Raw genomic sequence first — 8,939 nt, forward strand, 5'->3', positions numbered from 1 at the left:
GTGCGAAGCACCACGGGACCCCTTTCGCCTGCAGGTCCCGAGCCGCCTTTATTTGCTGTTACGAGCATCGTGTGCCCCATACCTGCGTGACGAGCACCGCAGGGCGGCAGAGCCATCGCACTTGGCCGGGTGGCAGAGGAGGACCAGACTATTCACAGATAGCGGCCCAACGACTCCCAGAGCCGGTCGTGCGGCGCGCGAGGTCTGCTCTCTTCACAAGAGGCTTTATTAGGGAGTGCTAAGGCAAGGTTCTGTGCCCTCCACCCTCATCGCAACACCCATGGGAGCCTCCGGTCGTCAATAGACCGCCGCACCGGCCTCTGACTGACTCTCAGAATGGACGGAAAGAGCCGGGTAAGCCTTTCAAAAGATTCGACCACGTGCCGAAAACTTTAGACTTCCGTGAGCTCTCCGGCTTGCACCGAGACCCGAAGTCGACGTGCGAAGCACCACGGGACCCCTTTCGCCTGCAGGTCCCGAGCCGCCTTTATTTGCTGTTACGAGCATCGTGTGCCCCATACCTGCGTGACGAGCACCGCAGGGCGGCAGAGCCATCGCACTTGGCCGGGTGGCAGAGGAGGACCCGACTATTCACAGATAGCGGCCCAACGACTCCCAGAGCCGGTCGTGCGGCGCGCGAGGTCTGCTCTCTTCACAAGAGGCTTTATTAGGGAGTGCTAAGGCAAGGTTCTGTGCCCTCCACCCTCATCGCAACACCCATGGGAGCCTCCGGTCGTCAATAGACCGCCGCACCGGCCTCTGACTGACTCTCAGAATGGACGGAAAGAGCCGGGTAAGCCTTTCAAAAGATTCGACCACGTGCCGAAAACTTTAGACTTCCGTGAGCTCTCCGGCTTGCACCGAGACCCGAAGTCGACGTGCTAAGCACCACGGGACCCCTTTCGCCTGCAGGTCCCGAGCCGCCTTTATTTGCTGTTACGAGCATCGTGTGCCCCATACCTGCGTGACGAGCACCGCAGGGCGGCAGAGCCATCGCACTTGGCCGGGTGGCAGAGGAGGACCAGACTATTCACAGATAGCGGCCCAACGACTCCCAGAGCCGGTCGTGCGGCGCGCGAGGTCTGCTCTCATCACAAGAGGCTTTAGGGAGTGCTCAGGCAAGGGTCAGCCCGCAGCCTTCCTGGCAACACCCAGGGGAACCAGGCCACTCGCGTCTCTCGCCTTCATTTTCGACACGAGCGCCTGCGGAGGGCCACCACCCCCTCCGATTGTCAAGAGACCTCCGCACCGGCCTCTGACTTACTCTCAGAATGGACGGAAAGAGCCGGGTAAGCCTTTGAAAAGATTCGACCACGTGCCGAAAACTTTAGACTTCCGTGAGCTCTCCGGCTTGCACCGAGACCCGAAGTCGACGTGCTTAGCACCACGGGACCCCTTTCGCCTGCAGGTCCCGAGCCGCCTTTTATTTTTGTTACGAGTATCGTGTTCCCCAAACCTGGGTGACGAGCACCGCAGGGCGGCAGAGCCATCGCGCTTGTCCGGGTGGCAGAGGAGGACCAGACTATTCACAAATAGCGGCCCAACGACTCCCAGAGCCGGTCGTGCGGCAGGCGAGGTCTGCTCTCATCACAAGAGGCTTTAGGGAGTGCTCAGGCAACGGTCAGCCCGCAGCCTTCTTGGCAACACCCAAGGGAACCAGGCCACTCGCGTCTCTCGCCTTCATTTTGGACACGAGCGCCTGTGGAGGGACGGCCGGAGTCAACGTGGGGTTTGCCCGCCCTCCAATAGTGTCAAAAGACCGCCGCACAAGTCTCTGACTGACTCTTAGAACAGACAGAAAGAGTTTGTCAAATCTGTCAAAAAATTGACAAAGTGTCAAAAATTCGACTTCCAAGAGCTCTCCGGCATGCACTCATACCTGTCATTAAAGTGCTATGCCCGTGGAACCGTTTTTCGGATGCCTTTCAGAACGGTCCCGCGCCGCCATTTTGTTCTAAAAATCGTGTTCCCATATATCTCCGGGTACCCCGCCAACCTCACTGCGGAAAAACTACAAGTGGCACTGAATGGGTCTGAATTCCAAATTTGACTGCATCGGTCTGGAACTCGGTCCGGTCAAAACCGTTTGGATTTTTCTCGGTCCGGACTTCCGCGACAGACAAAGTTAAAGTTTTCGGGCTGCAGGCACAAAACGACAGCTGGCCATTTGCCGGGCTCAATTCACCCAATTCCTCCGGCACTTCGGAGCACATGTTCGGTGTAAGTTTGCGAATCTTTCCCGATGCTGCAGCATTTTCCTCCGCTGACACTTAGAATATTTTTCACACTTTGCTGAAAATTTTTCTAAGTGTTTTTTTCCAAGTTTTCCTGGTTACTGATTTCTTCTTTTTAAACATTTTTCTAAGTTTTTCTGGTTACTGATTTCTTCTTTTTAAACATTTTTCGCAGTTTGTCTGGTTACTGATTTCTTCTTTTTAAACATTTTTCGCCGTTTTTCTGGTTACTGATTTCTTCTTTTTAAACATTTTTCGCCGTTTTTCTGGTTACTGATTTCTTCTTTTTAAACATTTTTCTAAGTTTTTCTGGTTACTCATTTCTTCTTTTTAAACATTTTTCTAAGTTTTTCTGGTTACTGATTTCTTCTTTTTAAACTAAGTTTTTCTGGTTACTCATTTCTTCTTTTTAAACATTTTTCTAAGTTTTTCTGGTTACTCACTTCTTCTTTTTAAACATTTTTCGCCGTTTTTCTGGTTACTGATTTCTTCTTTTTAAACATTTTTCTAAGTTTTTCTGGTTACTCATTTCTTCTTTTTAAACATTTTTCTAAGTTTTTCTGGTTACTCATTTCTTCTTTTTAAACATTTTTCTAAGTTTTTCTGGTTACTGATTTCTTCTTTTTAAACATTTTTCTAAGTTTTTCTGGTTACTGATTTCTTCTTTTTAAACATTTTTCTAAGTTTTCCTGGTTACTCATTTCTTCTTTTTAAACATTTTTCTAAGTTTTCCTGGTTACTCATTTCTTCTTTTTAAACATTTTTCTAAGTTTTCCTGGTTACTGATTTCTTCTTTTTAAACATTTTTCGCAGTTTTTCTGGTTACTGATTTCTTCTTTTTAAACATTTTTTCGCAGTTTGTCTGGTTACTGATTTCTTCTTTTTAAACATTTTTCGCCGTTTTTCTGGTTACTGATTTCTTCTTTTTAAACATTTTTCGCCGTTTTTCTGGTTACTGATTTCTTCTTTTTAAGCATTTTTCTAAGTTTTTCTGGTTACTCATTTCTTCTTTTTAAACATTTTTCTAAGTTTTTCTGGTTACTGATTTCTTCTTTTTAAACATTTTTCTAAGTTTTTCTGGTTACTCATTTCTTCTTTTTAAACATTTTTCTAAGTTTTTCTGGTTACTCACTTCTTCTTTTTAAACATTTTTCTAAGTTTTTCTGGTTACTGATTTCTTCTTTTTAAACATTTTTCGCCGTTTTTCTGGTTACTGATTTCTTCTTTTTAAACATTTTTCTAAGTTTTTCTGGTTACTCATTTCTTCTTTTTAAACATTTTTCTAAGTTTTTCTGGTTACTGATTTCTTCTTTTTAAACATTTTTCTAAGTTTTCCTGGTTACTGATTTCTTCTTTTTAAACATTTTTCGCAGTTTTTCTGGTTACTGATTTCTTCTTTTTAAACATTTTTCTAAGTTTTCCTGGTTACTGATTTCTTCTTTTTAAACATTTTTCGCAGTTTTTCTGGTTACTGATTTCTTCTTTTTAAACATTTTTCTAAGTTTTTCTGGTTACTGATTTCTTCTTTTTAAACATTTTTCTAAGTTTTTCTGGTTACTCACTTCTTCTTTTTAAACATTTTTCTAAGTTTTCCTGGTTACTGATTTCTTCTTTTTAAACATTTTTCGCAGTTTGTCTGGTTACTGATTTCTTCTTTTTAAACATTTTTCGCAGTTTTTCTGGTTACTGATTTCTTCTTTTTAAACATTTTTCTAAGTTTTTCTGGTTACTCACTTCTTCTTTTATAACATTTTTCTAAGTTTTCCTGGTTACTGATTTCTTCTTTTTAAACATTTTTCTAAGTTTTCCTGGTTACTGATTTCTTCTTTTTAAACATTTTTCTAAGTTTTCCTGGTTACTGATTTCTTCTTTTTAAACATTTTTCTAAGTTTTTCTGGTTACTCATTTCTTCTTTTTAAACATTTTTCGCAGTTTTTCTGGTTACTGATTTCTTCTTTTTAAACATTTTCCTAAGTTTTCCTGGTTACTGATTTCTTCTTTTTAAACATTTTTCTAAGTTTTCCTGGTTACTCATTTCTTCTTTTTGATCATTTTTCTAAGTTTTCCTGGTTACTGATTTCTTCGTTTTGAACATTTTTCTAAGTTTTCCTGGTTACTCACTTCTTCTTTTCAAACATTTTTCTTCGTTTTTCTGTTTACTCATTTAGCACTTTCAGGCACTTTCCCATCATTTCCTCGTTCCCGATTTCACCCTTTAAAACGCTTTCGGGCATTTCCCTAAGTTTTGCGGTTCACTCGTTTGGGACTCACTGACACCTTCTCTAGCTTCCCTGCTCACTTTTTTCGTACTGTTGAGAAAATTCGAACCCTTTCCTTAACTATGCCGGTTACTGACTTCACCGCTTCAGACCCTTGTCCCCGTAATGAAAGATACCATTTCCCACCGTGGGAAATGCACGAAAATCGGACTGAACACGGGGGAGGCTCCCCCCTCGAAGGCGAGACCGTCGGCAGAACCGCCGGGTCAAACCCGGCCGAGCTACCCGGCTTACAAGTCTCAAAGTCGGTATGAGCAGTCACGTCCACCCCCATTCCCTTTTGGACCACTTCCCACGGTTCCAAATGCATGAAAATCGGCCTGTACACGGGGGAGGCACCCGCCTCGAAGACGAGACCGTCGGCAGAACCGCCGGGTCAAACCCGGCTGAGCTACCCGGCTCGGAAGCGCCAAAGTCGGGTTGAGCAGTCACATTCACTCCCATCGACGTTTGGACCACTTCCCACGGTTCGAAATGCACGGAAATCGGCCTGTACACGGGGGAGGCACCCGCCTCGAAGAGGAGACTGTCGGCAGAACCGCCGGGTCAAACCCGGCTGTGCTAACCGGCTCGGAAGCGCCAAAGTCGGGTTGAGCAGTCACATTCACTCCCATCCCCTTTTGGGCAACTTCCCACGGTTGGAAATGCATGGAAATCGGACTGAACACGGGGGAGGCTCCCCCCTCGAAGGCGAGACCGTCGGCAGAACCGCAGGATCAAACCCGGCTGAGCTACCCGGCTTACAAGTCTCAAAGTCGGTATGAGCAGACACGTCCACCCCCATTCCCTTTTGGACCACTTCCCACGGTTCGAAATGCATGAAAATCGGCCTGTATACGGGGGAGGCACCCGCCTCGAAGACGAGACCGTCGGCAGACCCGCCGGGTCAAACCCGGCTGAGCTACCCGGCTCGGAAGCGCCAAAGTCGGGTTGAGCAGTCACATTCACTCCCATCCCCTTTTGGACCACTTCCCACGGTTCGAAATGCACGAAAATCGGCCTGTACACGGGGGAGGCACCCGCCTCGAAGACGAGACCGTCGGCAGAACCGCCGGAACAAACCCGGCTGAGCTACCCGGCTTACAAGTCTCAAAGTCGGTATGAGCAGACACGTCCACCCCCATTCCCTTTTGGACCACTTCCCACGGTTCGAAATGCATGAAAATCGGCCTGTATACGGGGGAGGCACCCGCCTCGAAGACGAGACCGTCGGCAGACCCGCCGGGTCAAACCCGGCTGAGCTACCCGGCTCGGAAGCGCCAAAGTCGGGTTGAGCAGTCACATTCACTCCCATCCCCTTTTGAACCTCTTCCCACCGTTGGAAATGCACGAAAATCGGCCTGTACACGGGGGAGGCTCCCCCCTCGAAGGCGAGACCGTCGGCAGAACCGCCGGGTCAAACCCGGCTGAGCTACCCGGCTTACAAGTCTCGAAGTCGGGTTGAGCAGTCACATTCACTCCCATCGACTTTTGGGCAACTTCCCACCGTTGCAAATGCATGAAAATCGGCCTGTACACGGGGGAGGCACCCGCCTCGAAGTCGAGACCGTCGGCAGAACCGCCGGGTCCAACCCGGCTGAGCTACCCGGCTTACAAGTCTCAAAGCCGGGTTGGGCAGTCACGTTCACCCCCATTCCCTTTTGGATCACTTCCCACGGTTCGAAATGCACGAAAACCGGCCTGTACACGGGGGAGGGTCCGCCCTCGAAGGCGAGACCGTCGGCAGAACCGCCGGGTCAAACCTGGCTGAGCTACCCGGCTTACAAGTCTCAAAGTCGGGTTGAGCAGTCACGTTCACTCCCATCGACTTTTAGACCACTTCCCACGGTTCGAAATGCACGAAAATCGGCCTGTACACGGGGGAGGCACCCGCCTCGAAGACGAGACCGTCGGCAGAACCGCCGGGTCAAACCCGGCCGAGCTACCCGGGTTAGAAGCCTCAGAGTCGGGTTGAGCAGTCACGTTCACTCCCATCGACTTTTAGACCACTTCCCACGGTTGGAAATGCACGAAAATCGGCCTGTACACGGGGGTGGCATCCGCCTCGAAGACGAGACCGTCGGCAGAACCGCCGGGTCAAACCCGGCTGAGCTACCCGGCTTACAAGTCTCAAAGTCGGGTTGAGCAGTCACATTCACTCCCATCGACTTTTGGGCAACTTCCCACGGTTCGAAATGCACAAGATTCGGCCTGAACACGGGGGACGCTCCCCCCTCGAAGGCGAGACCGTCGGCAGACCCGCCGGGTCAAACCCGGCTGAGCTACCCGGCTCGGAAGCGCCAAAGTCGGTATGAGCAGTCACGTTCACTCCCATCCCCTTTTGGACCGCTTCCCACGGTACGAAATGCATGAAAATCGGCCTGTACACGGGGGAGGCACCCGCCTCGAAGACGAGACCGTCGGCAGAACCGCCGGGTCAAACCCGGCTGAGCTACCCGGCTTACAAGTCTCAAAGTCGGGTTGAGCAGTCACATTCACTCCCATCGACTTTTGGGCAACTTCCCACGGTTCGAAATGCACAAAATTCGGCCTGAACACGGGGGACGCTCCCCCCTCGAAGGCGAGACCGTCGGCAGAACCGCCGGGTCAAACCCGGCTGAGCTACCCGGCTTAAAAGTCTCAAAGTCGGTATGAGCAGTCACATTCACCCCCATTCCCTTTTGGACCACTTCCCACGGTTGGAAATGCATGAAAATCGGCCTGGACACGGGGGAGGCTCCCCCCTCGATGACGAGACCGTCGGCAGAACCGCCGGAACAAACCCGGCTGAGCTACCCGGCTTACAAGTCTCAAAGTCGGTATGAGCAGACACGTCCACCCCCATTCCCTTTTGGACCACTTCCCACCGTTGGAAATGCACGAAAATCGGCCTGTACACGGGGGAGGCACCGGCCTCGAAGACGAGACCGTCGGCAGAACCGCCGGATCAAACCCGGCCGAGCTACCCGGGTTAGAAGCCTCAGAGTCGGGTTGAGCAGTCACATTCACTCCCATCCCCTTTTGAACCTCTTCCCACCGTTGGAAATGCACGAAAATCGGCCTGTACACGGGGGAGGCTCCCCCCTCGAAGGCGAGACCGTCGGCAGAACCGCCGGGTCAAACCCGGCTGAGCTACCCGGCTTAAAAGTCTCAAAGTCGGGTTGAGCAGTCACATTCACTCCCATCGACTTTTGGGCAACTTCCCACCGTTGCAAATGCATGAAAATCGGCCTGTACACGGGGGAGGCTCCGCCCTCGAAGGCGAGACCGACGGCAGAACCGCCGGGTCAAACCCGGCCGGGCTACCCGGGTTAGAAGCCTCAGAGTCGGGTTGAGCAGTCGCATTCACCCCCATCCCCTTTTGAACCTCTTCCCACCGTTGGAAATGCACGAAAATCGGCCTGTACACGGGGGAGGCACCGGCCTCGAAGACGAGACCGTCGGCAGAACCGCCGGATCAAACCCGGCCGAGCTACCCGGGTTAGAAGCCTCAGAGTCGGGTTGAGCAGTCACATTCACTCCCATCCCCTTTTGAACCTCTTCCCACCGTTGGAAATGCACGGAAATCGGCCTGTACACGGGGGAGGCTCCCCCCTCGAAGGCGAGACCGTCGGCAGAACCGCCGGGTCAAACCCGGCTGAGCTACCCGGCTTACAAGTCTCAAAGTCGGTATGAGCAGACACGTCCACCCCCATTCCCTTTTGGACCACTTCCCACCGTTGGAAATGCACGAAAATCGGCCTGTACACGGGGGAGGCACCGGCCTCGAAGACGAGACCGTCGGCAGAACCGCCGGATCAAACCCGGCCGAGCTACCCGGGTTAGAAGCCTCAGAGTCGGGTTGAGCAGTCACATTCACTCCCATCCCCTTTTGAACCTCTTCCCACCGTTGGAAATGCACGAAAATCGGCCTGTACACGGGGGAGGCTCCCCCCTCGAAGGCGAGACCGTCGGCAGAACCGCCGGGTCAAACCCGGCTGAGCTACCCGGCTTAAAAGTCTCAAAGTCGGGTTGAGCAGTCACATTCACTCCCATCGACTTTTGGGCAACTTCCCACCGTTGCAAATGCATGAAAATCGGCCTGTACACGGGGGAGGCTCCGCCCTCGAAGGCGAGACCGACGGCAGAACCGCCGGGTCAAACCCGGCCGGGCTACCCGGCTCGGAAGCGCCAAAGTCGGGTTGAGCAGTCACATTCACCCCCATCCCCTTTTGGGCCACTTCCCACGGTTCGAAATGCATGAAAATCGGCCTGTACACGGGGGACGCTCCCCCCTCGAAGGCGAGGCAGTCGGCAGAACCGCCGGGTCAAACCCGGCTGAGCTACCCGGGTTAGATGCCTCAAAGTCGGGTTGAGCAGTCACATTCACCCCCATCCCCTTTCGGCCCCCTTCCCACGGTTGGAAATGCATGAAAATCGGCCTGTACACGGTGGGCGCTCCCCCCTC

Source organism: Chiloscyllium punctatum, unplaced genomic scaffold (genome assembly GCF_047496795.1).
Source record: "Chiloscyllium punctatum isolate Juve2018m unplaced genomic scaffold, sChiPun1.3 scaffold_1081, whole genome shotgun sequence".
NCBI lineage: Eukaryota > Metazoa > Chordata > Chondrichthyes > Orectolobiformes > Hemiscylliidae > Chiloscyllium > Chiloscyllium punctatum.